Raw genomic sequence first — 27062 nt, forward strand, 5'->3', positions numbered from 1 at the left:
ACAAAACAATGAGCAATACATAATATAAAAGAAATTATTTTTATTATATAAAATGAAAACTTTTTGCACAAACAAAACTAATGTAACTAAGATTACAAGAGAAGCAGAAAACTGGGAAAGAATTTTTGCGACAGGCATCTCTGGATAAAAGGCCTTATTTCTCCAATACATAGAGAACTGAGTCAAATTTATAAAACTATGCCATTCCCCAACTGATAGTCAAGGGATATTAACAGGAAGTTTGCAGAGAAAGAAATCAAGGCTATCTATAATGATATGAAAAAATGTTCTGGATCACTCAATGGTGAAAAGCAAATTAAAACAACACTGAAGTATCACCTCACACCTATCAGAGCGGCAAAAATAACCAAAAAAGGAAAATGTTGGATGTTGGAGGGGATGTGGGAAAACTAGGACACTAATCTATTATTGGTGGAGCTGTGAGCAGATCCAACCATTCTAAAGAGCAATTTGTTAACTATGCCCAAAGGGCTATAAAACTGTGCATACCCTTTGGGCCAGCAATATCACTGCTAGGTTTATATTCCAAAGACATCCCCCAAGAGAGAAAAAGAACTATTTGTACAAAAATATTGACAGCAGCTCTTTTTAAGGTGGCTAAGAATTAGAAATCAAAGGAATTCCCATCAATTGGGGAATGGCTAAACAAGCTGTGGTATATGATGGTGATGGAATGTTATTGTGCCATAAGAAATGACAAGCAGGATAATTTTAGAAAGGCCTGGAAAGACTTGTATGAACTGATATATAGTGAAGTTAGCAGAAACAGGAGAATATCCTACATAGCAACAACAATTTTGTATTATGAAAAACTGTGAATGACTTAACAATTCTCAGCAATACAATGATCCAAAACAATACTAAAGGACTAATGATGGGCAGCTAGGTGGCACAGTGGATAGAGCACTGGCCTGGATTCAGGAGGACCTGAGTTCAAATCTGGCATCAGACACTTGACACTTACTAGCTGTATGACCCTGGGAAAGTCACAACCCCAATTGCCTCACCAAAAAAAAATAAAAATAAAAAAAGGACTAATGATAATACATATTATCTACCTCCAAAGAAAGAACTGATCGTGATTAAACACAGCCTGAAACATGCCAGTTTTCACTTTCTTTCTTTCATTTTTTATTTTACTTTAGTTTTCTTATACAAAATGACTAACATGGTAATCTTCTATACAATTGCACATGTCAAACCCATATCTGATTGCTTTATGCCCTAATAGGAGGAGGGAGTGGAGGGGAAGGAGGGAAAAATGGTACTCAAAACTTTTAAATAAAAATTTTATTGTTTTTACAAATAATATATATTTGAAAAATCACAACACAAATCCATAAGGTCATGGACCTTTTCATTCTGCGATTTCTACGGCAAGGGAAACAACACCTCCATCTACAACAGATGGTTAAATTACAGAGTACCAGGCCAGGAATGTTTTTAGAGAGTTGTTTGAGGCTCCAAGAGGGTAAGTGACTCCACCAAGCTCTAGCAAGCATGTAGATCTCAGTGGAAGGTCTTGAAGCCAAATACAACATACACACATACACACATGCATGCACATATAGCACATACATGGACCATATATACACATGCACACACAGGAGCATGTGTATGCACGTACATATGTGTGCATGTATAGATTGTGCGTTATATGTATATGTGTGTAATACATGCACACATGCATACATACATACCTATCTTTTTTGACCTTGGGAACCTTCTTTATTGCAGTTTTTATACAAGGGGGAGGATGACGGAGGTCGTAAGGGCAGGCATGTTGCAGAACGGCTCCATTTCCATGTCCTGACACGCTGGAACCCTGAGACCAGTGCTGAACTGAAAGGAGACTAGATATTTTTGATTCTGTGTTCCTTTAAACACTGTGCCAAACTCCCTTTTCAACATAAATACATTTTTAGAAGTTGTAGGAATTAAACAATTAGGAATATTATAGCATTATTTGTCCTGAAGCTTCTGGGATTTCCCATATTGGTGTTCCTGATATTTCTATACTAGGGGGCAGGGGGTGGTTCGTAACTTGGGTCTATAAACTTGTTATTAAAAAACAATTTAAATTTAAATTTAATTTAAAATTTAATATTTCAATATAATTGAAATTATTCCAATATAGTTTCCTTTGTAACACTATATACTTAACACATTTATTCATTTTATACAGTTAAAAATAGCTTTTTTTTGATAAGGGGTCCATAAGTTTAACCAATTTTCCAAAAGCATTCATGACATGAAATAAGTTAAGAACTCTTGTTTGATATCTAAGGCTCAGTTAGCAGACTTGTACCTAAAAGTTGTGCTTAAGGTGTGAAGAAGCCCTCAGGGAAAGACTAAAGCTAAATTCTCAAGGATCCTCATGTTTAGAGTCTCCCTGCCCAGTGGTTAATTTAGCATCCTGGAATCTAATCTCAAATACAATAGAAAAGTGTAAAGCTAAATGGCAGGAAGTCCTAGGTTGTGGATTTCGCTTGACTTTAACCGTAAGTCATATTTTGTCACATTTTTTCATCATTCAGCAGTCTAGAGTCTGTTTTGGATATTGCTTTAAAGAACCTATCTCTACACCCCTCTTGACCTGACATGTATTCCTATGAGATTTTTTGTTGTTGTTGTTCCAATGGGAAATTAGGTTTTCAAGGGCACTGTGTTGAATGAAGTTCACATTTCCAGGAATACAACTCCAACCTTATTCAAATAAACTACACATTTGAAAATGACAGGTCTAAGAAAATATTGTCAGTTTACAGGCCCTCTTCTATATAGCAAATTCCACTCTGATCCCAGATTAAAAAAGCTGATTTATTTTGAATGAATATGAGGATTTTTTTCTTTGCCCTTTCTTTCCCCATATGCAAAAGCTCACCCAAATCCCCAGTCAATCAATGGATTTATTTTTTAAATGGGCTATGATTGAATTACTTATCCTTTTAACTGCCTACAGGTGCCTGTGAAATAACCTCTTAACCTATAAATACACCAAACATGTGTTCGTCCAGAAATTCCCCCAGAGCAGTAGCTTAACTTGGCATTTTTCCTGGGGAGTTCTAATTCAAATATGGACCATTTCAACATCAGCATAGGTGATATTAGATTTTAACACAATGTTCTAGGAGGGTAATGATTATAACTGTTAGTAGAAGGGAATTTAGAAGTACTTTCCCCTGTCAAAAATTTTGCAGAAAATATGTCATGTTTTTACCTCATTACTATATCAACAATCTTCTACTCATAGATAGGCTTTTATATGAACTACTCTGTAAAAACTTCTCTAAAAGACTTCATGTGAATATGGGCATGAAAGACCATCCTAATTAGCAAATGATATAAAACAGTGAGGCTTCACGGGCCTGGAACTTTTTGCAGCTGCATTTGTCTTCCCCTAGGGAGCAACTAAGGTGGGATGATGTGTGGCATCGTCCTGGGCACCATATTTAAAGAGCATTGACAGCACTTATCTAGTCTTTGAACTGGATAGAAACAAGAGAGCTTAGCACATAGTAGGAATAACAAGTTTAAAAAGGAAGCTACTAGTTTACAGGCTGGGACAGGTTCCTCCCTTCCTCCTTGCACCAAAATATTCTATCTCTGCCCTCCTTCCATGTGTAGCATCTTACCCAGTGGAGTACTTTTGTGGGTGTTCCTGAGTTCCCTGGTTCCCCACATTCAGGGTGGGCTCTCCCCCCAAAATAAGGTTTGTTTTTATCTGTCAATCAACAAACATTTATTAAGCACCTCCGATCTACAAAGCACAAGTCTACAAAAACAAAATGAGAGACTACTTTCAAGTTTACTAGAAGTGAAGGCAAATAATGAGAACCTTCTAGGAATGGGAGATGACCTCCACAAAAGGCAGAGAAAGGGAGATGGTGTATCCTGCGTGAGAAACATTAAGAAGGAAGCTTTGGGTGAACCATAAGAGTGTGAATGGGCAAATGTCTAAGGTTGGAAAGGTAGGTAGGAGCTGTGCTGTGAAGCGAATGGCTTTAAAATGACAAACATAAAAGGTTCTCTTTGATCCTGGAGCTAATAGAGAGACACGGGAGGCTATTATAATATTGGCAATAGGTGATGAGGGCCAGAACTAGGGAGGTGACTGTGTGAATGGAGCAAAGGGAATCTATACTGGAGACATTGTGGAGCTAGACTTGGCAGCTGAGGAGCTGAGAATGGTTTAAGGTTGTGAACCGAGAAGACAGGAAGGATGGTCTTACCTTGGACAGAATGAGGGAAGTTGGAGAGAGAGATGGGTTCTGGGGGAAAGATAATGAGTTGTTTTGACATAGCTAGCAGACAGCCAAAAGTCTAAAGAGAAATAGATTATGAAACAAAAGAGCTCAAGAGAGAGAACAGGGTTTCAGATATACACTTATATACACACACATGTGTAATAACTAACATATTTTTACATGTAATACACATACATGTATGCAATATACACACATATCTTTAAGGTTTGCAAAATACTTTCAATATTCTATCACATTTGATCCTCACAACAACCCTCGGTGGTCAGTGCTATCATTATTCTCATTTTACACAGGAGGAAACTCAGGCTTAGAAAGGTTAAGTCATAGAGATGAAAATTGTACCTTAGGGAGTTGATGAGATCACAAAGAGAGAGTTTCCTGGGAGCAGTTGGTAGTACTTTTCCTGTCTTCTATCTAGAAATTGCTATGAGAAAAGGTTAAAGCATTTTGGCATAGGAAAGCTGATTTGTCTCTGCTACTGCTTTTCTTTGGAAAAATTCACATATTCCTTGCTAAGCCTTCCCAAATGATGCTCTTTTAATAGGTTAAGTTAACCACTAGCAAAATATAAACCTATAAACCTGGAATTGTCCTATTCTTTTATTTCCTAGAACTTAATGTTCTTTTATTATTATAGAATATCTCCAAGATAAAAATTAGAAAACTAAAAATCCCATTTCACAGTTGAGGAAACAGGCAAAGGAAGGTCAGTGCTCTTCATCAGATTATACAATTAGTCAGGCCCATTTCCTTGTTCAAAGTCTTATTTAAGTTATACTTCTTTGAATCCTTCCGATTTTTAATCTTTCTTAGTGTGCTGGTCCTTTCCCTGATGCCTACAAGTACCCTTAAGTCTCTCCCATACTAAACACACACACACACACACACACACACACACACACACACACACACACACACACACACACACTATCAGCCCTTATGCTATTATACTATACCCCTCCTTTCTAAGAGGTGGTATTGTATAGTGGCTAGAGCAGTACTGACCTTGGGGAATGAAATAACGTAGAACTACATTCTGACTCAGGCCCTTGTTAGCTGTATGACTTTTTGCAAATCATTTAACCTTTCAATACTTTAAAGCCTTTAACTCCATAAATTGTAGAAAAAAGGTGTTGCCCTGTATTAGCACAGGGTGTTTACTATTCTTTAATTCTGACAACTGCTTTTCACTCTCTCTTGCTGGCTCTTCTTCCATAAGGAGGCCCATTTAACTGTTGATTTGTCCCAAGCTTCTATCCTTGGCCCTCTCTCCCCTCTCCTCACTCTCTTACTGGCTGATTTCTTCTGCTGCCCTGGAGATTCTATTATCATTTCCACGCAGATGACTGCCAGATCTACATTTCTAGATCAGGAGATCTTAACCTTTGAGTGTGTCATGGAACATTCATCTTTTCTGGTGAAATCCTTTGGATTGTCAAAATATCTCAAAATAATGTCGTTATAAATGCATAAAATGAAGTACCTAGGATTATGAAAGTAGTCAAACATATAAAAATGTTTATAAAATATTTTTTAAAATCCAAAGTCGAAGATCACTGAAACCTATCCATCAACATCCATGGAGTCTAGGGTAAAGACCCCTGATTTAGCCCTTTCTCCCTTATCACCAAAAGCCTTTGGACATTTTGATAGGTCACATGCATCTCAGACTACATGTCCAAAACAGAACTCATCATTGCTCAAGAAACTATTCCTCTTCCAAACTTTTGTATCAATTATGCAGTTTCACAACCTCATAGTTCCCCAATTTTCACTCTGCCTTATCTTTTGACATCTAAACATTCGTCAAATCTGATTTATTCAACATTTCTCCTAGCAGTCCCCTTATCTCCATTCCCACAACCACAGCCCAATTCAGGCTTTATCAGATCTTAGTTTCCCTAATTTAAGAATAATTCCCACTGCAGTTCATTCTTTCCACACCTGCTAAAGTGATATCCCTAAAATGGAGGCCTGACTATGTTACCTGCACTGCTTAATAAACTCCCAATGGCTTCCCATTAATATTGGTGAAAAACAACCCCCCACACACACACACTTTCATTTGCTTGTGTTATACCTTGCCTCTCTTCCCACATTTCTGTCAAATGGACTTTTTTCTTCATTGGAAACATCTCATCTCCTGGTTCTGTTTTTTGTTGTTTCCCACTTTCCTCAAATGTTTCCCTTCTTCACCTTCACCTGTTAAAATGTACTGTTTCTTTCAAAGTTCTGCTCAAGCAATACCTTGTACATGAGGCCTTTCCTGATCTCACTCCCCTCCTCCAACAATAAACTGTGTCTTCTTGCTGTAAAATTATCTTGTGTTTATTTGACATAAATGTTGTAAAGACTTATGTGTTTGCCAATTGTCTTCCCTGAGAGAAAGCAAGGTCCCTCTTGGCAGTAGAACACTTCATGTATGTCTTTATATTGCTGGCATTTGCAATGGTGTCTGGCCTATAGAAAGCACTTCATAAATGTTTTTGAATGTTCAATTCCAACAAATGATCATTGAATTTATAGTATCAGTGTTGGGGGTTGAGGGAGTTCCCTCCTTTCTTTTCTCCTGCAAGGTCCCTGGTTACCCTTGCCCTCTGTTAGAGTTTTGCTGCCACTTATTACACTTTAACAAAAACACATTGATCTGAAGGGCTAAAAACGACAACCCCCACTCCTATATGTAGGATTGGATTAAATGAATATATTAATGACTTATTAATAACATTATTTCATGCAGCGGTTCTCTGAATATGCCAGGGAAATTTCTCTCCTTCTGACAGCTCTGCTATTAAGGAGCATTGAATTTTCCCCAAAAGGTTGTCATGGAGATCATTTTTAACAATACTAGGAAATAAATAATCTAACAGAAAGCTTACAGGATAGGATGATTAAGGTCTCTATTAATGTAGACAGCAGGCAGATAGACAAGGGAACCAAGTCCAATATGGTCACTATGTGCATAAGAAGTCCTTCCCAAGTGCTTGTAATTATAGAACCTTCCCTCTCTTATTTCCTATTTATTGTATACATACATATATATTTATATATTTAAGTATAGTGTGATAATACATATTTGTTTGCTTGTAGTCTCCCCCATTCAACTGTGAATTCCCTGAGGGCAGATGGCATCTTCCTTTTTTTTTTTTTTAAGTATTCTCATCACTTACCACTATGCAGTAGGCACTAAATAAATGTTTATTGACTAACTGACTGACCTATTCTATTCTTCAGGGCAATTGTGAGTATTTTAATCAGGTATTGAATTATTTTATGTCTCCTCACCTACAGAAAATGTTTATTATGCACATATACATATATGCTATGTGTATATGTATGTATATGTGTGTATATACCTCTTTTTTCCCACTTGAAACTGGTTGAACCATTCTTTGAGGGTAGGTATATAGTCTTTTCTTATTAAAACGCTCTCTGAATAGACCCATCCTGCTTGTAGAATAACCTTCATAAACCTCACATAGTATGCAGGTATTAGAACTCAGACCCTACTGGAACAACTGAGGAGGAATGAGAAGAAACAATCTTTATTTGTGGCAAATGTAAATTTTTAAGTACCCATGTCAATTTCAAGAAAGTCATTTGACATATTGGATTAGTTGCTGTCTTTAGTTAGATGGTGTCATGTCAAGGCAGGTTGTCTGACCCATCCCATGAAAATACACATTTTTTTCAGACATCAAAGCTGAGAGAGGTCAGATCTAGACTGGCTTTTCTCTCATCAACTTAGAGAGATTTAATATACCTCCATTGGATGCAACATGAGCCTGAAGCATGCAGAAAACAATAACTTGCTCATATGGCCTGAGGCCCAACAATATTTTTTTGGCAGGGTATTTATACTGCACAAGAATTAGGCAAAGAAAAATATGTGTGTAGATGTTCTTTATATATAAATGTTATAAAAGGTAGACAGGAACAAGTTTAGAAATATTAAAGAAAAAGGTATATTAGTAATTAATGTGTTGAAAATTTAAAAAATTAGTTTGTAGGAGGTATGGGTTGCAGATTAGCTACCTATGCTTTGTTTTTTGTTTTGTTTTGTTTCTTTTTTTTTAGTGAGGCAATATTGGGGTTAAGTGACTTGCCCAGGGTCACACAGCTAGTAAGTGTTAAGTGTCTGAGGCCAGATTTGAACTCAGGTACTCCTGACTGCAGGGCCGGTGCTCTATCCACTGCACCACCTAGCTGCCCCAGCTACCTATGCTTTTTAAAGAAATATTTTAGTGAAAAAGTAACAGGTCAAAGCCAAAGGACTCAAGAAAAGCCCACATGAGCTACTGGTATGCATTTTCACAATACCAAGAAGGCCTCTAGCATCTTAGGTAGATTCTCAAATTAGACTTTGGGGAGGACATGGACAAGAGTGGAACAGGATGGAAATGTACTGCAAATATGTATTTTTTTAGGGAATACTCATATTATTTATATCATAGATTCATTCAACAATTGGAGTAGTTTTGTTATAAGTGTGATAGCTGCCATGAAACCAATCTGGCATGGGGAATAAAGAGCTGGGGCCTCAGTGTCACAAAGAGAAGAGTTTTAAGTGTGTCTGACATGTATTGTTGGTGTGACCCTGGACAAGTCACTTAAACTGTTGCTTTCCCAGATCATTATGACTCAGTAAGAGAAGGCTCTGATCTCCTTTGGTAATGGACTATCCTCTTCAGGGGGCGGGGAGAGGAGAGTGAAAAAAAAGATAGGGGGCAGCTAGGTGGTGCAGTGGATAGAGCTCTGGCCCTGGATTCAGGAGGACCTGAGTTCAAATCTGGCCTCAGACACTTGACACTTACTAGCTGTGTGACCCTGGGCAAGTCACTTAACCCCAATTGCCTCAACAACAACAACAACAACAACAACAACAACAAAAGATGGATAGGAGGAGGCAGAGGGAGGAAGAGAAGAAGAGGGAGAAGAAAAAAAGAGAGGGAGCAGATTGGAGAATAGTTGGGGGGGGAGGAAGGAGAGAGTAGTTAACAATTCCTTGAGAATTGGGCAAAGCAAATATCTTTAACTGGTGATGACATTTTTAGAAACTCTCCACTGACCGAAGGAGAACGGAGGCAAATTTCCACATGATTCATTCATGCACACAAACCACTGCTACCACCATACAGAATTCATTTGGATAAAATTTAAATCATTTAGTGAAAGCAGTACTTTTAAAGTAAAATGTTTGGGATTCCTGTGACTATGTAGACCATGCTGTCAGTCAAAACTGCAGGCAACTTGCTGAGCAGTAAGGGGCAGAAAGAGAGTCGATACAAGGACACTAAAGTTTAGAGGGCGATTACACTCCTTAAACAAGTAGAAACAACTGAACTTAGCACAGATTTGCAATGATTAATTAAGATGTGAAATTACCCACTCCCATTTCTTCCATGCTTCTCTGGTGAGCCCCATGCAACAGCTTTCCCAGTAGAAGTCTGGGTTATATCTGAGTCTTTCTCCCTCTCTCACTGGATGGGGTCTTTGGTTCTCTTCCAGAGGTTACCTGTCCCTGCTCCAAATGCATTGGTATTAAAGGGTTGATTTGGGTATGCTTTCAAAGCTTCTTGGGGGTCTCATTGGGGATTTCTGGGTTGCTAGTTAGGGCTCTGACAGCACAAGAAGACAATCTGTAGCTATTATTTCATATATACTTCCTCAATTCTCCCTATTTGCTTGGCTATATAGGTCAGCACTCGTGAGAAGCATTAAACTGACTGTCAGGAATATGCAATATTTGGTACTGAAAGCTGGGTCCTTTGTCAGTGTGAAGAGTCCCTGGATATTATTTTTGCATGTCAGGAACCTATCACTAGATGATAGCAACCCTGAAAATTTGCCATGGGGCTTGTCCTCCAAATGTGTTTGTTTGATGGATGCTCCCCTGGGGACACTGGACAGAGCATTCAGCTGTGAGGAGATGGTCACAAAATGTCAGAAGGAGGCCCAGAGGTGTTGCTGCAGCTGTTCAAGTCTCTCTTTGGTAACTTCCCCATCCTCCATTTGTTTTCCCTAATTTCATTCCTGAGCTTTCACTACTCAATATGTTGCTAGGGGAACGAGGCCAACCAGTGCAGCAGAGAAAGGGAAGAGACAAGCTGGAAAATAGAGGAGCTTCACCATGTTTTTTGTTTTGCTTTAGCTGAAATGGCTTTCCGGATAATAGTTACTAAGAGGAGCCGTTGGAATAAACTCAAACCTGTCTAATGTTCCTTGACTCATAAATCAGCAATTGTAGTTACTGAGCCACAGGACCTATGCTAAATATTCCTAGGGTAAGTGCTGGAAGAAATTAAGTGTTGAAAAAGATGCTGGGATTAAAAATAAGATCTGAGTTTTTCTGTTTCATTAAAAAGTAAAGACAACTGCCTAATAAGACTACTTCTCCTATCTTTCCCGTAAGCATAAAATAATAACAGATTTTGTTGACACACATGGTGCCATTTGCCATAGACTTCAAAAATATATGAAAGGTAGGACAGGGACACATGCAGTTATCATCAAATTTCCATCCCCCTTTCAGTGCTTTCCACTGAGATCAAGGTCACTGATATAAGCTTTCTCAAACTGCTTTTTCCATTTACCAATACTTGTTGGTGTCTTGACTCAGTGGCTCTCCTGTTCTTTCATGTTTCAAAGGAAAATGTGGATTTTTCTTATGGGTTCTTATCTCACCTATCTGTGCCATCTACTCCCCACCCCTACCCCTCTCCCCAACTCCTCCATATATAAACCACTGATCTTTTAGGATGATTTCCTATTGGACAATGATCTTTTTGACTTCTCTGTGCCGCCTGTCATGTTGAAAAGTTTGCCCATATGGTATGCTCCTTCATATGGTGTCCAAGCCATTGCATTCTCTTATTTCTTCTCTCTTATGACCTTCCTAAATCCTTTCTCAGCAATTCTTCTCCCTCATATACTGTTCTTTACAATAAATATATGTATATACACACACACATATAATTCATGTCTTTTGTTTCCTAACACCACCAGTAATTTCCATAATAGCTCTTCCCTCCATCTTCTGGAGAACCATACCCCTTGTCAAATTATATTTTTAAAGATGAAAACATGAAGAGAATCAGTCAGCAAAACCTTTCAAAAAATTGATAGAGTCTGAAAACATGTAAATCCACCACATTTTTAGACCTCCCATAAGTGTGAGTGAGTGTCTTCTTGTTTCTCTTCTTTGGAGGCATTCTTATTAGTAATTTTTCCACATTAATCTTTGCCATTTGTGTGCGTGTGTGTGTGTGTGTGTGTGTGTGTGTGGTTCTTCTGTTCGTATTGGTTTTATTGGTTTTTTGGCTCCACTTACCTTACTCTGCATCAGTTCTTATAGATCTTTCCTTGCTTCCCTGTATTTGTCATCTTTGTTATTTCTTGTGGCATAGTAATATCTGTTCCTCATGGGTTCTTAATGTAAACATTCCCCTCAACCTGCTGTTTAAACCTTTTCTTGTTTCTTCTCTGGTCTTAACCAATTCCACTGCTTCAACTATCACCTCCATTTAGATAGCCCCCAAATCTATACCATCAGCCCTATATATACACATAATAATTGCATGCATATGTTTATGCATGTGTATGCATAAATATATGTATATGTACACACAAATGTGCAAATCCACGCATTATCCTTTTCCACTTCATACCTTTACTCACACTGCTATGTAGTACCTAGATCCTCTATTCCCACAACAATCTTCTTGTCTTTATTTAGCAATTAATGGCTCAGATCAAATGTATCTTTTCCCCAAAACCTTTTGGACCCTCCAGCTTAAACATCTCTATTCTTCCTAGTCTTCTAGAAATTTTATCCCTTTTGGCTCCTTACTTTTTGCTGTATTGTGTTTAGGTTTGTAGTCTTCACAACCTTGCCCCGATTTATCTTTTCCAGCCCCCTGGTACATTTACTACCCCTCCCACACTCTTTGATTCAGCCACACTGGCCTTTTTCTCTGCTCTTCACAAAGGAAACCTTCATCATCCTGCTTCATGTTCATTCCATCTTCATGGAATGTGCTCCCTTCTGACTTCTGCTCAACAGAGAATCTCTCTTCCTTAAGATGCAGCTCAGAGTGTTCTGCAGGAAGCCTTTCCTCATAGTCCTAACTTCAAGTACCCTCCTTCCTAAAGTACTTTGTAGTTAATTATTTTTGTATATATTTTTATATACAAGTTTGTATTTCTTCCCTTTATACATGTAATGAGGAGTTGGCCAATCAGCCTATTGCTCACAGGCATGCGAATGGTGATCAGCTCTAGTGTTCTCAGTGTGGAATGGGTTTTTTATGCCTGCTTCTAGAGAAGTGTGATGACTTATTATGGCAGGGCCTTGAGAGATTCGGATTGCATGTATAGACATGCTGCAACTGGTTCCAGTCTGATAACCACATGATCAAGTCATAGACTGTTTAAATAGCTTGTAGCCAGAATTGGACCATATTCCGAAGCCCCTAGTTGGCCAAACTATTTTTCTTCTCTTTATCTGCCTTCTTGCGAGATAGCATTCTAGTTAGAGAAAAGAGATAATGCAGTAACGGGTGACATTATGCTATGGATACAAGCATTTGTTCTTTTCCTAAGAATTTATTCTTTTGTTTTTATAAGGAGGGAGATTGAAGACTACAATCTCATGAGTTTGAGAAGTTAGGAAAGAAGGAGACAAGGAGTTCTAGGAATGGAGTTTGTGCTTGGGATTTAGAGCCATAAAGTCTAGTTTGGGGGTCCCAAGGAGTAAGGAACAACTGGGATTCAGCCCAGAGTAGACACTGAAAAACTCATCTAGCCACACATCTATACCACATTTGGACATGAGCTTGGTAGGACTAATGCTATTTAAAAACTGTTTCAAGTCTGAGCCCATTCTCCTCCCCAGCGACCCCCAGGATCCCAGGGACCAATGTACGTAGAGAGGATACTGTGCCCCAAATTTTCCTTAGGGGAACAGAACAGAATAGTTGTAATTCTGTTCTTGCTTATCTTTGAAGTAAACATCCCATTGATAAAGCTAATCAGTATTAATTGGTTAAATGGAATTGGAGATTTACATCATTGGGCAACTAATACTGGGGTTAGGCCTCACTGGAATGCTAACCTAAATCAGGAGCACTGGAGAAGACATACCTCAATCCTTCAAGAGGAAACCCCTACGAAACCTGAAAAGGAGAGAAAGGCTAGAATCCTTGTTACATGATTATACTTGAAATATCATATATGTATGTTGTAGTTTCCCCCTTCCCCCACCATTAGAATGTAAGCTCCTGGAAGTAGGGATTGTTTCTTTCTTTATACTTTTCCTAGTCCATTAAATTGTGATCTTCTTGAGGGCAGGGAATATCTTTTGTCTCTTTTTGTATCCCTAGCCCTTAGCATAGTGTTTGGCACATAGTAGTTACTTACTAAATGATTATTGACTGACAGCCACATAGCATATTACTTGGCATTTAGTAGGTACTTGATAAATGTTTGCTGATTAACTGTTTGAAACACGGCATCAATACTTTGGGGGATTTGAAGAGACAAAGAAGGGTTATGACATCATCAAATCTCCTAAACATCAATTTCAGTTTGTGCAATTTCAGTCTTAGAGCATTCCCATAAATAAAGAAAAATCTCTCCTCATCAGGTGGATTTACTTGAGCTAAGATATGAGTACAGACTTTATTTTGGACAGTGGCTCCTGAGCTGAACCTCTTAAGGAAAAAAAAAAACATTCATTAAGTATGCTCTTCTTTTCATCACAAGAGGAACACAGAATGTGGCTGTTGCTATGGTAAATGCAATTGCTAAAAAAATACCTGCTGACACATTTTCCTGTGCTTAAGGGGAGAAACCCACCTATAATCTAGCAAGGGTAGCATTCTTCCATTAACCTTTTGGAGTGTGTCAGCCTCCTCCTTGCAAATATGAGTGCTTTAAAATCCCCAGCGGATTGCTGCCTTTGCTAGGTTAGTGTGTAAGAGTGAAGCTGACTTCCCTTGTGTGGGAGTAGAACCAATCTCATTACCTCATTAGTCCCATCCTGGGGATAAAGATACCTCCCTTACTGTTACCTACGTGATCCCATTTGATCTTCAAAATACACCCATGACATTGGCAGATTAGCTATTTAGGCAGTTGGTGGAAGCACTGGATTGGATCAGTGATTTAGATTTTAGTCCCAGTTCTTTCACTTACTTACTGTGTGATCCTTGGACAGATCAATCCACCTTTCTGGCTCAGTAACCTATTCAATGTAAAGGAATATTTCTAGATGCAGAGAATGCCACAGTTTTAGATGATCATCTGATCCATTTTTTCAAATGAGGAAACTGAGACCTGGGAGAGATTAAGTGAATTGTCCAAGGGTTATTCAGATAGTAAATAGAAAAGCTGGTTTTTGATGCTAGAGATTTTAACTATAAATCAAGCATTCTTGGTTGGACTTAGTGATCTCTTGAGGGAACTTCCGAGCTCCATGTTTCAAATAAGAAGCCAAAGACTTGGGGAAGTTGAGTGACAGGTGGAAATTGGAACCTAGCATTTATTCATGGATCCAGCTCATTCCATTTGACTGTAATGGGGTCTGGACTTGTTTTCAGTAGCATAGTACATTAACTTTCACTAAAATCCTACTCTCATGCTTCTTTTTGGAAAGGAGGTGATTTTAGGTCCATGACATCTATGCAAATAGGGCACAAGCTCTAGCAGTTTCTACCAAGCCAGATAGGTTAAAAATATGAGCCTTGTATTGAGAGAATGGCATGTTTCACATTTTAGGACTAAACTAGGGCAGTTCTAAGAGGAATATCACCACACTGACATATCACAAAGGGAAAGTTTTTGGTTTTGGCTATGGGTGGTTCTTGAAAAACATCTACTAAGTCACAGAGGGGTGTGTCTAATATGTAAGGGCTCTGTGTAGGTAGTATGCACATGGGTAAAAATGTCAGATTCTGCTGTGTTGAAGTAACACCAGGAGACACCATATTGCCAGGTTGAAATAAAAGTTAATCAAATCAATTTCTTCCATATTCGAAATTCTGTTCCATTCCTATTTTGCATGAAATCTTTCTAGAAGATCCTATGTGCCAATTTTTAACAAATTCAATCTCTCTTTCATTTCCCATTTTTATATTTTCCCCACCTCCATGAATATACTTATAAATATATCTGGAATCATAGATTCAAATAATGTTAGAGGTAAACATAGAGTGTAGTTCAACTAGTGCAATACTTTCAATTTTATGGATAGGAAACTGAGTCTCAGAGAGCTGTAATAGTGACTTGTCCAAGGTAATCTAACAAGTAGTGGGGTTAAATCCAGGTTTCCTGACGCCAAATTTAATCCTCTTTATATTGTACTCACTCTATCCAGCTACTAATTTATTTAAGTATTCATATGCTTTTAGAGTTTGAATTTATGTTTGTATGCTGTTAGCAGGTGACAAAATGTAAACAAAAGGACAAAAAGGGAAGACTGGTGGCTTGAATTGACCTTTTCCATTTGCTAGAGATTTACCCACATTTCTGTATTTCTCTGAAGTTCTAAACACTGGATTCACCACTGGGGGAGGTAGTGTGTTTTTCTTTATAGCTCTCCAATCAAAAAGTATAGGGAACATGCCCAACAGACCTCCAATAAATGCTATGGAAGACAGACAATTTCAGTATTAGAAACTTCCCGGTTAGAACTGCCTTCCAATACTTGGTTTCTTCCACGCCTTTCTCTGGGACTTGATTTAGCTGAATCACCGAAACAGATTCCGAGTTTCTTATCCCCACCCCAGGCAAAAATAATTTTTTTAAAGTGGTTTCTTTCTTTCCTTCTTTATAATTTTTTTAAGAGCTAGGAGTAGGAGAGTTTTATACCTTCATTTCCTCTGACTTTATCCAGGATCTCCTTGGCATTCAACTGAGACTTCAAGTACCACATGAAGATGCCAAAAGGCACAGGCTGCCAGGTGGCAGCAGCTCAGAGAACATTAAGAACAGGGAAGTTCTTTCTGTGGGTCAGCCCATGGGGCCCATCTCTAGAACTGAACTCTTCTGGATTCTGCCTCAGAAGTTTAATTCTATAGTCACCCCCCACCCCTGCCCCCCGCCCAAGATTGACTTAACAGTGCTGACAGGGAGGGTGTATTCTAGTACGTGGCAAGTTGAGGGTCAACCTCCTGGGCTTCAAAATTTGAGGGGCCTTATGTTGCTTCAGGTGAAATTTTGCTGTGCAATGAACCAGGGTTGGGGGAGAGAGGAGGAGGAAAAGGGGAAGAACACTAGAGGCAGAGAAAGGGACAGAGACAGACAGAAGAGAGAAGACAGAGACACAGAGACAGGAAAAAAAAAAAAACCTTTCACTAGTTGGCACTAAAAACAACCCAAATTATATAAATATAATCAGGCCCTAAGTGCCCTGCAGCTAAGCAAAGGCAAAGCATATAGGGCTGCTTCTCCTCTAATATTACTTTAACTATTTTAACTTGTGAACAAATGACCTGTGTTCTACAAGCAACAAACTATGAATTCTGAGTATAAAGAAGAGTTTAGTGTTGCTATCAAAATAAGAATTTGCAACAAAGTTAAATGGGCACCCTTAATGGCATGCATAAACATCTCTATCTCTAATGGTAATTAGGTACACATGATAAGCCAATTCAGATAAATGGTTGTATAATTAATATACCTTCACACGGCTAAACCAAGAGAGACAGATATAGGTTTGAGGTGAGAGGGGAGAATTTTTTAAAAAATTAAAAAAAAAAAACCCTTTCCTAATGTATTTGTGAAAGTGCAATGGGCTCCCTTGGAAGGTAGTAGGCCTCAGAAAACCCTCAAGGGTTGAGTAGTTGAAGGGGGTTATTTATTTTATTTCAGAGAATGGTATGTGCTGGAGTAGATTTTTTTGGAAATCCATTATTAATTCTGAAGCTTTGAGATTCACACATATCTAGGATCATTTGTAGAATCAAAGGACTGAAACAATAGAAAATAGATTTAATGGCATCAGATCTGAGAAACTGAGGCACCTGGTTTGTAACCCAGGAAGGACAGGCCTTTCTCTCTTCTAGCAGGAGACAGCCAATCTCCTGTTTTCTAGTAGTGTCTCACCAATATCAGTAAACATATCCAGATGATGGAAAGCCCCAGGACAAGATAGTTGGGAACCCAAGATATATTTCATAAGGACAGTCCTATCTCCCATCCTAACAAAGGGAATTACCCCCCATTTCACTGAGAATTGTGATGCAATGGATATGGGGCTACTGCTCTCAGAAACTCTGGGTTCAATCCTCTCATACTTAGTAGCTGTTGAAACTATGGGGTAAGACCTATAACCTCTCTGACTCATGTTTACCTTGTCTTCCAAAGAACAGCTGCAGTACTTATCTCCAGGATTGGGTCAAATGAGACTTCGAAATGCTACATTAAAGTCAGTTTATTATTTATTGGCTTCTTCCATTTCAAGCTAGAAGGGACCTTGAAGCCGATTCTAGTCCAACCCTCTCATTTCACAAATGAGGAAAACTAAGGTCTAGTGAGGGGTAAATGATTTGCCCCAGGTCAGACCCAGGCAGTAAGCAGGGATCTGAGCCTAATGCAAAATCCAAGTTCTCTTTATTTTTTTTTTTTAATTTTTTTTTTTTTTGCGGGGCAATGGGGGTTAAGTGACTTGCCCAAGGTCACACAGCTAGTAAGTGTCTGAGGCCGGATTTGAACTCAGGTACTCCTGAATCCAGGGCCGGTACTTTATCCGCTGTGCCACCTAGCTGCCCCCCAAGTTCTCTTTTGAAAGGATCATACTGCCCCTCAATCCACTGAGGAGGAGAGATCAGAACCTCAGCCCAGGCTTCAAGTTCTACACTCAAGTTCAAAATGGTGGCAAATGGAAATTAGAACAGAGACCAAATCCTTCTTCTACAAGGGAAGGAATGGGAATGAGGATTACAGTGCAGAGAACAGAAGGAGTATGGAGTTTGAGGACCATAGACTTGTAAGGGCTGGTCTTTGAAATGCACTTTGCATTTTACCCATTTTAATTAATCAAAATAAAGAATGGCATTTATAAAGGCCCTAGGCTTTCTTCCAAAGACATGGGTTAAAATCCTCTCTCTGACTCATTAACTAAGTGACTATTGGTAAGAAAGAATCTTTCTGAGTCAGTCACTAAACATTTGGCTCTTGCCTAGATTGTTGTGATGCACTCATTTTCAGTCATTTCTAACTCTTTGTGACCCCATTTGTGGTTTTCGTGGCAAAAATACTGGAGCAGTTTGCCATTTTCTTCTCTAGCTCATTTTACAGATGAGGAAACTGAGGCAAACAGGGGGTGAAGTGACTTGCCATAGTCACCAGCCTAGTAAAATGTCTGAGGGGGGGGGGGGGCCGGATTTGACCTCATGAAGATGAATCTTCCTGACTCTAAGCCCAGCACTCTAGCCATTGTACCACCTAGCTGTCACATAGTAGGCATTTAATAAATGTTTATTAACTGACAGAGGACAGACTTGAACCCAATTCTTCTTGACTCGAGTTCAGCATCCTTTCTACTATAACAATCTACTTCTCTACTCTTCTCACTGACATCCTAATTGTTAGTTTATAGTGTTACATATTTGTGCACAGAGTCACAGTTCCATTTTAACATGAGCTCCTTGAGGACAGGAACCAAAATTTAACCAAGTTTCCATTTCACGACAGAACTTAGTATATCACTATACACATAGTAGGTGCTTAATAAATGGTTGTCAAATGTATGAGTGAATTATTAAACATATATGGGAGTAAACAGTGTTATCATGAAGGAGAAGACAATGCTGATCCTGCCTGCTGACTGAAATTCTGCCAATTTAGATTTTACTTAATAATGAAATGGGCCACTAGGTGGCATAGAGCACCAGGCATGGAGTGAAGAAGATCTGAGTTCAAATTTGACCTCAGATACTTTCTTAGCTGTGTGACCCTGGGGAAGTCACTTAATCCTGCAAGCCTCAGTTTTGTAAGGGCCCAAAATTCTAGCTATAATGTCTAAAATCTAATGAGTGTCGGCCTTAAATTAGAAAATGTGTAGCACCAATCTTTGCACATTAAGTATTTATTAAAGTATATTAGGGGTTAATAAAGAGGAACACATCTATAAAGTATCCCTATTCTGCCAGTCCCCTGTTGCCTCTGGTTGCCAAGCCGTTGCATAGTTACAGTAAATGAAAAGCCCTCACTCCTAAGCAGCTTCTCCCAGAAATCTCCTGTGAAACTGGAAACAGGGCCGTCCACACCACACAGCTCCAAGCTAATTGGCTGGTAACACTGATTGACGAACCCACAGGCAGCGGACATTACTTCCGGACAGCCAAAGTCACATAGTTTTCTTTTCAGGCCAGAGCTCACAATGTCCCCTCTAAGCTGGGAGTGTCATTCCAATTCTCATAGTTTCCTCATCTATAAAATGAGCTGGAGAAGGAAATGGGCAAGCCACTCCAGAATCTTTGCCAAGGGAAGAACCCCCAATGGGGTCACAAAGAGGTAGACATGACTGAGATGACTAAATGACAACAACTAACAAGGAAATAGTCCTGAAGTATTAAGGTGCCAGTTACCTGGTCCTGACCACCTTATTCTCCTCTTCAAAATGAGAATGAAGGAACCCCCATGGATACTCACTTAGACTTTCTTCCCCCCATCCTGTTCACTGAAGACCTCCTGGGAGGATGACTGCCTGCTCTAGAAGCCTAAGTCCAGAGCTTTAAGGGTGTGTAAAGGCGTGCAGCATTTATACAGACATGAGATGATATCTTTTTTCCTTCTCAAATTCCTTTCATGTGGGTTTCTTTTCTCAGTGAATTTACTTCATATAAGCTCTATGAAGTTGTATGCTTCTCTGAAAACAAAGGGGCATGCAGTGGTTATGGGCTTTTCTTCACTCAGAGGATGAAGGAAGATTTCCATTTAGTGCTTTCTTCTGCCTGCTTCCCCTCTTCTAATGGTTAAGAAGCTGAAATGGGGGGATCTGTCAGAGTTCATAGAGTCTGATGAGAAGGTGGTCTAAGATTAGAATAGTGTGTGTCATGCCTTTGTCTGTCCACCCCATCCCCACACCTTCTTTTTGCTGCTAAGATTTGTTTATTTATATGTTGGTCAGAATTGCAGTTTTTTCTACCATAAGCAGTAGAGAATTTATTCACAAGAAGTTTAAGGTAAAAGTGCTATATATTTCTTTGACATAAAAAAAGAACACAGTATAGTGGAAAGGATAAGGAATGAAGGTCAAAAGTTCTGTTTTTGAATTTTACCTTTGCTACTTATCCCAATTAGTTTGAAATGCCCCTGTCTAGACTTCAGGTTTCCTTTTTTTAAATTAGGAGAGGGGCAGACACTAGATGATTCCATTAGATGTCTTCTAGTTATAAAGCTGTGATGCTATGATTTGGTGGGCAGTGCATTGTCGTGGGAAAAGGATTGAATTCAGAGTCAGGCAACTGAGGTTAAAAATAGAAGCTCTGTCCCTGTCAAACCACTGGACCCCTGGTTATCAATGTTCAGGAAGGCCCTTAATAAGATGGCGTGTCCCAAGGAAGGCTATCAGGATGGTCAAAGGCCTGGAACCCATTTTATATGAAGATCAGTTTGAGGAATCTGGGATGTTTATCTTGGAGATGCAAAAACTTAAGGGGAAAATAATCACTCCACTTTGCATCAAGAAAATGCCATCATTTCTAAACTCACCACCATGCCGCTGACTCAAGCCTTGATTGACATCCCCTTTCTCAGCCTCCTCTCCCCTCTGATTGTAGGGTGGAGTAACAAACTCCTCCCAATACTTTTCTAGGGCAGAAACTAGACAGTATTCTGTAACAGCTGCTTTGTCTTTCAATTCCATGGAACAAGATACCCACTAGGAACTCCTTGGTCTCTCCCCCTCCCCTCTTCATTGCTTCCTTTTGGGTGTTGTCTCCCCCTTTAGATTGTAAGGTCATGGAGGGCAGGGACTGTCTTTCTTTTCATTAACTGTATTCCCAGAATTCAGAACAGTGTCTGGCATGCCATAGATGCTTAATAATATTATATTAGATTAGACTGGATTAGAAAATTTCAAATATTAGAAGAACTACCTTGTGGAAAAGAGAGTAGACTTATTCTGTTTGATGCCAGTGAGTGGTAGTTATAGAGGAAAATATCGGCTCAACGAAAAGCTTCCTAATAATTTCAGCCATCTTTAAGTGGGACAGGCTGCCTTGGAATGTGGTAGGTTCCTCATCATTCAAGTATTCAAGAGGAGACTGGACAAGCATTTGTTGATTATGCTCTAGTGAGGACTCTTTTAGGCGTGAATTGGACAACATAGTCACTGAGATCCTGGCTAACTCTGAGATTCTTTCATTTCCCAATACTTATACAAGACAGAATGTGATAGGCAAATGGGAGGGATTCAGGGAAATGCTAGGAAAAACATTTAAGGTGGGACAGATTACTTCATGGAGAAAAGGTGAATGAAGGCAGGTACTTGCCTTTGTAGTAAGGGAGGCACTTCAGTGGGTGGAATTGGTAATGTTTGGGAATCCTGTTGTGGGTTTAGGGGGCAGCTTGAGGAAAGGTGCAGAGACAGTAGGTGATAGGCTGAGAACAGTGAATGACTAGTAATCCAGTTTGTCTAGAATGTTAAGTAGGAGAAAGAGATCAACTGGAAAGGCTAGAAAGGTAGTTTGGATCCAATTGTAGAGGACCTTGCATAATGAGCTTACAAAAGGCTTGCAATACTATTCCTTTAAATAGTGATATTCCCTAGAGAATTTGAAATGTGATTTGACTTGTCAAAAAATGGAAAAGGAAAGAGGGTACTACAATTTAGAAATCAGAAATATCTCAATTTGAGTTACTCATCTGACATTAAAACTCTGTGACCTGATGTGGCACAGTGGATAGAGCACCGTCCCTGGAGGTCAGGAGTACCTGAGTTCAAATCCAGCCTCAGACACTTAACACTTACTAGCTGTGGTGACCCTGGGCAAGTCACTTAAACACCCAATTGCCTCACTAAAAAACAACAAACAAAAAAAAAACTCTGTGACTTGGGGCAAGTCACTTAACCACCTTGTGACACAAGTAACCTCCTACCTAGCTGCTAAATCACAGAAAGTAAAAACTCCATCAGAAAAGTGACTTCCCACGAGCAGGAGGTCTTCCATATTGAGAAAATCATAGTTCCCTTGCCTATTCCCTTGCTGAGTCTCTCCCCTTCCCCCACAAAGTACTTTAATTATTTTTCAGGAACATTTGCATAAAATGAAGTCAATAAGCAGCAGTGGTATGGGATTGCTATCACGGTTCCCACCTAGAGCAGACAACAGATTCCACTATATCCCAGTCCTGTTACTTAAGTCGACAAAGATTACACTACATGCCGCCTTATGGCCTGGAATATTGCAATTATTTGAGTCGTGAGAGTTTTCCCTTCTATGAAACCTTGATACAGTGACAGCTCACAGATTGCCGAAGAAACCAGGCAATCCACCTGGGAGTGATAAATCATTAACAGGAACATAACAGAGGGTGTGTGTGTGTGTGTGTGTGTGTGTGTGTGTGTGTGTGTGTGTGTGTAATGAAAAGAATGAACAAAATGACAAGAGCAGCAAAACCTTCCTTGGGTACTGGACAGTGTGAATTGTGAACCGTCACTTCTAAAGGACCAGCTGATTGTAACTGAATAGATATATTCTGCTTTCCGATATGACTATTAATTCTAGAATGGATGGTTTAGGAAAAATGAACAATTTAAGTGAATGAGTTTTATACTGTCTCTTACTTGCTGTGTGACACTTGACCACCTTGGGTCTCCAGTTTCCTTATCTGTAAAATAAGGGAGCTAGTATCTAGAGTCTTTTTATAGTTCTAAATCTATGAATCCATGTCTTCCATACCCCTTAAATCCCTAAACTGAGATAGACAATCATTGGTCTAGAACTTTGATGTCTGCAAAGGCTCTGTATGTGATCTCTCTTTTGATCTGTACAACAGGTTCAGGATGGCAGGTGCTATTATAATCTCATTTTACAGATAAAGAAAACCGAGGCTAAGAGAGGTTTAAATGTGTCCAATATCATACAGCTAGTAAGCATTCAAGGTCATATTGAACTCAGGTCTTTCTGACTTCACATTCAGTACTCTCAGATTGATTATTTTATTACTGCAGTAATGTCATTGCATCTCCAATAGGGTAGGGAAAGATGCCTCCTCTTAGAGGCGTATACTTATTATAGCCATCTGAGGAAGGGAGTCTCTCAAGAAGTCCTTAAACATAATCCAAGGCCTTAAGCAAAAAACAGTGAGCAGTGGTGATGGGCCTGTCTGTACCAAACATGTTGATCTTCTTTTTTACCCACCTTACCTTCTACTTAATATAAATGTATGTATTCTATAGGTTTTCAGTAAGTATTGCTTCATTGATTGACTCCTTGTTCCCATATGAACCTTATTTTGACTTGACCTTTTTTCAACCTCTGCGTGTGACTTTCTGGTTAAAGGGGAAGCAAGGTAGATATGAAAGAGATAAAAACAAAAACACAACTGGGCCAAGAGGTTTGAAAGAGGGCAGAAATAGTCAGATTGTTTTGTCTCTGAATTTTTTGCACTTTATAAAGGTGCATCACAGATAAAGGACCTTGTAAAAGGTTATTTCCTTAGTGTATCCTCATAATCGAGATGAATCACTTTTAATCAAATGGAATCATTTTCAAATTGGGGCCATTTCAATTGGCTCTATCATGCTGCAAGACACCATGAGTGTTAGCAATAGACTAAAATAAATTGGGATGATCCTTGTATTTTATGCACATAGACAAAGTCCTTGGGGACTTGCTGGCTTTGTTTTATGAACACAAAAATCTACAGCTTTAGCTGAAAGAAACATCTAGGTAAGAAATGCTTATTCCTTTCTCCCTTGTTAGATGGCAGCTGCTAACAAGGGAGATGGAGAGGGGAGGGGGGCTGTTGTGAGCCTTGCAATTTTAAGTGTTAACAGTAATATATCAAAGGCATACCTTGAACACCATTCTCACTTTTAAGAGACAGAAGACAGTCTGGGTAAAGCTGATGAAAAATGAAAATGATCAAACTTTACTGGTCACACAGAGCTCATTTTTTAAAAAATAGACCTACTCATATATATGCTGAAACATCGATCATGTTTCCCAGCTCGTTGAACAATGTGCAAGAGCCTAGCACAACCAAGAAATGGTGAGTCTTTGTAAAAAACTGTAGAGGGCATCATTTACCTTCTCTCTGAATGAGAAGAGAGAGAAATAAAGAGGCAGAGTTTAGGGCTTCCCAAATTATTTAATATAACTTTACTTGTAATGTGATTTAGCATTTCAGACCTGCTTAATGAATGTCTATTTGTTTAGCTTCCTCAGGCAGGAAAAAATCACCTTTTAGTTTCATCTATAATTAAAAATTGTATTTAAAAATAGCATTTTTAATCATATCATTCTTATGAGAGGCAGAATGGCCTACTGCATAAAGCATTGATTCTTGACTCAAGATGGACTGGTCCAAGTTCTGCTTCTGATCTGTACAGACTGTGTGACTATGGCCAAGACACTTAATGCCTTCAGCAACATTCATAAAGTAGGTACAGATACAATTTTCAGGGAACAGCAGGTTTCCTGTACCAGTGAAATCATAGGGGTATGTGTGTGTATATATACACACACACACATATATAAAAACATATATACATACATGCACACACACATATATATATAAACACACATCTATATATCTATATATACACACAAAAAGATATATATACACACACCCCTATGATTTCACATATATACATACATATATGTATACATACATATATGTATACATACATATATTATATGTGTGAGTTTATATATACATATATATACACACACACACATATATATATATATACATATATGTATATACACACATATATACACACACATATATATGTATTTTGGTCCTGAAATATATATGAACACTGGGAGTCAGGAGACTTAGGGTCTAATCCTGGCTCTTCCATTAGCATTGGGCCAAGTCACTCTGGGCCTCAGTTTTCTTACCTGAAGAATGAGGGAAATAGATTTGAAAATTTTCAGAAATATTAATTTGCTGACACTCTGAACTAGTATCTATGAACCTCGCACTAAGTAGGAAAATAAAGCTGACCTTTCTGTATGGCTTTGTTTTGCAAAGCATTTTTTGTGTATTATTTCATTTCCTCCTCAAAACAATTATGTGAGGTAGGTGTTATTATTCAGATAGCAGAGATGAAGAAACTGAGCCTCAGTTTCCAAGATAACACTCATGCTATGGTAAATACATTTTAATGCTTCTCATCCAACAGCAACAAAGTCAAGCAGGTGTGAAGATGCCTGTGCAAAAAGTCAAGAAAGAAAGAGAATGGATCATTTTTCTGGCTACAGTAGTAGTAAGGTTGAAGAAGATTGAGGCCCTGAGAGTCCCATTTGCAATTTAAAAAATAATCTCTCTGGCCATCCTAAACAGACATGGCTCCTTAGATATTTTAGATACTAGATTCCTATACTCCATAGATACACCTTAGATACTAGGTTCCTTTACAAGTGTTGTGTTGTTAGATTTTGGTCCAAATGACTCAAGTTGAAACAAAATCAAAGTCAAGACAACATATAAAGACTTTAGGAGCATGGTGACAATTTGGCACCAAGTCAGGCTCTTGGGAGTGAGGGTCATTCATATGCAGTCAATAGATGGGTACAGATTTTAAGTCTACTGCTTTTAAGAAGTTTTATTGCCAACATCTACAAGCCAGAAAATCATATAACAATACAAGCTCATTAGCACTGAAGTTGTGGTTTGTAGCCCTTCCTCTGATATCAAAGATAATGCTTGATGCAGCTTCACTTCAAAGGGCTAGCCAACCATGGATGATAGATAGTGGGGAACTACCTAAGCAGTTACAGAAGAATAAGTGAAAGAGAGGTGATTATAATCTGAGGGAAAAGGACAAATGTCATAAGAACCAGGTCAGGCAGTATAGAGTGCCAGGGAACAGGGACAACACTACAAAACATACCCCACAGTGACACAGTCTTCTCCTTTCCAACTGCCTTTTTCCTTCCTCTTCTTCCAGGAGTTTAAGAGCCTAGTGCTTATTCTAAGCTGCCCAGAGTCATCCAGTATAAAGACGTTTGAATGAATAAATTGAATTGATATTTTCACTGGAGTATATATAAGACTACTTGAATAGAAATGGGAATGGATGAATCATTTATTTCAATCCAGAAAAAGGCATGATGGAGTACTGATGGGGTCTGTGTGGGGTGCTTCAAATGTCCAGACTTTAGCTCTAGCTCTCTCTGTGATGGGAATGCTGGGAGAAGTGACCAGTCCCTCCTAGAGTCTGTGAGAGGGGAGAGGAAATTTGGGCATATCCTGCCATGAATCCTAGATTTGGAGAAAACAGATTTCAAAGAGTTTAGAAGGGCAGGTAGAATTCCATGAACTAAACCTCAACAATGGATGCTGGCTCAGGAGAATTGGTACTCAAAGATGAAAACTTAAAGCCAAAGGCAAACAGTTTGAAGAAGGAAGAAACCTAGGACTTATCAGAAGATGCCAGTGTGTCTTTACAGTTACCTATCAAGTAGATTTTTAAAAATATAATTCATAGAGACATAAAGTAAGAATGAGTAAAGGATGCCATCAAGGATGGAGTCAAGAATGTTAAGTTCAGAATGAGTTGAGGCTGGAGTGGAAAACCATGGACAACAAAAA

The sequence above is a fragment of the Dromiciops gliroides genome, chromosome 6 (genome assembly GCF_019393635.1).
Source record: "Dromiciops gliroides isolate mDroGli1 chromosome 6, mDroGli1.pri, whole genome shotgun sequence".
Lineage (NCBI taxonomy): Eukaryota > Metazoa > Chordata > Mammalia > Microbiotheria > Microbiotheriidae > Dromiciops > Dromiciops gliroides.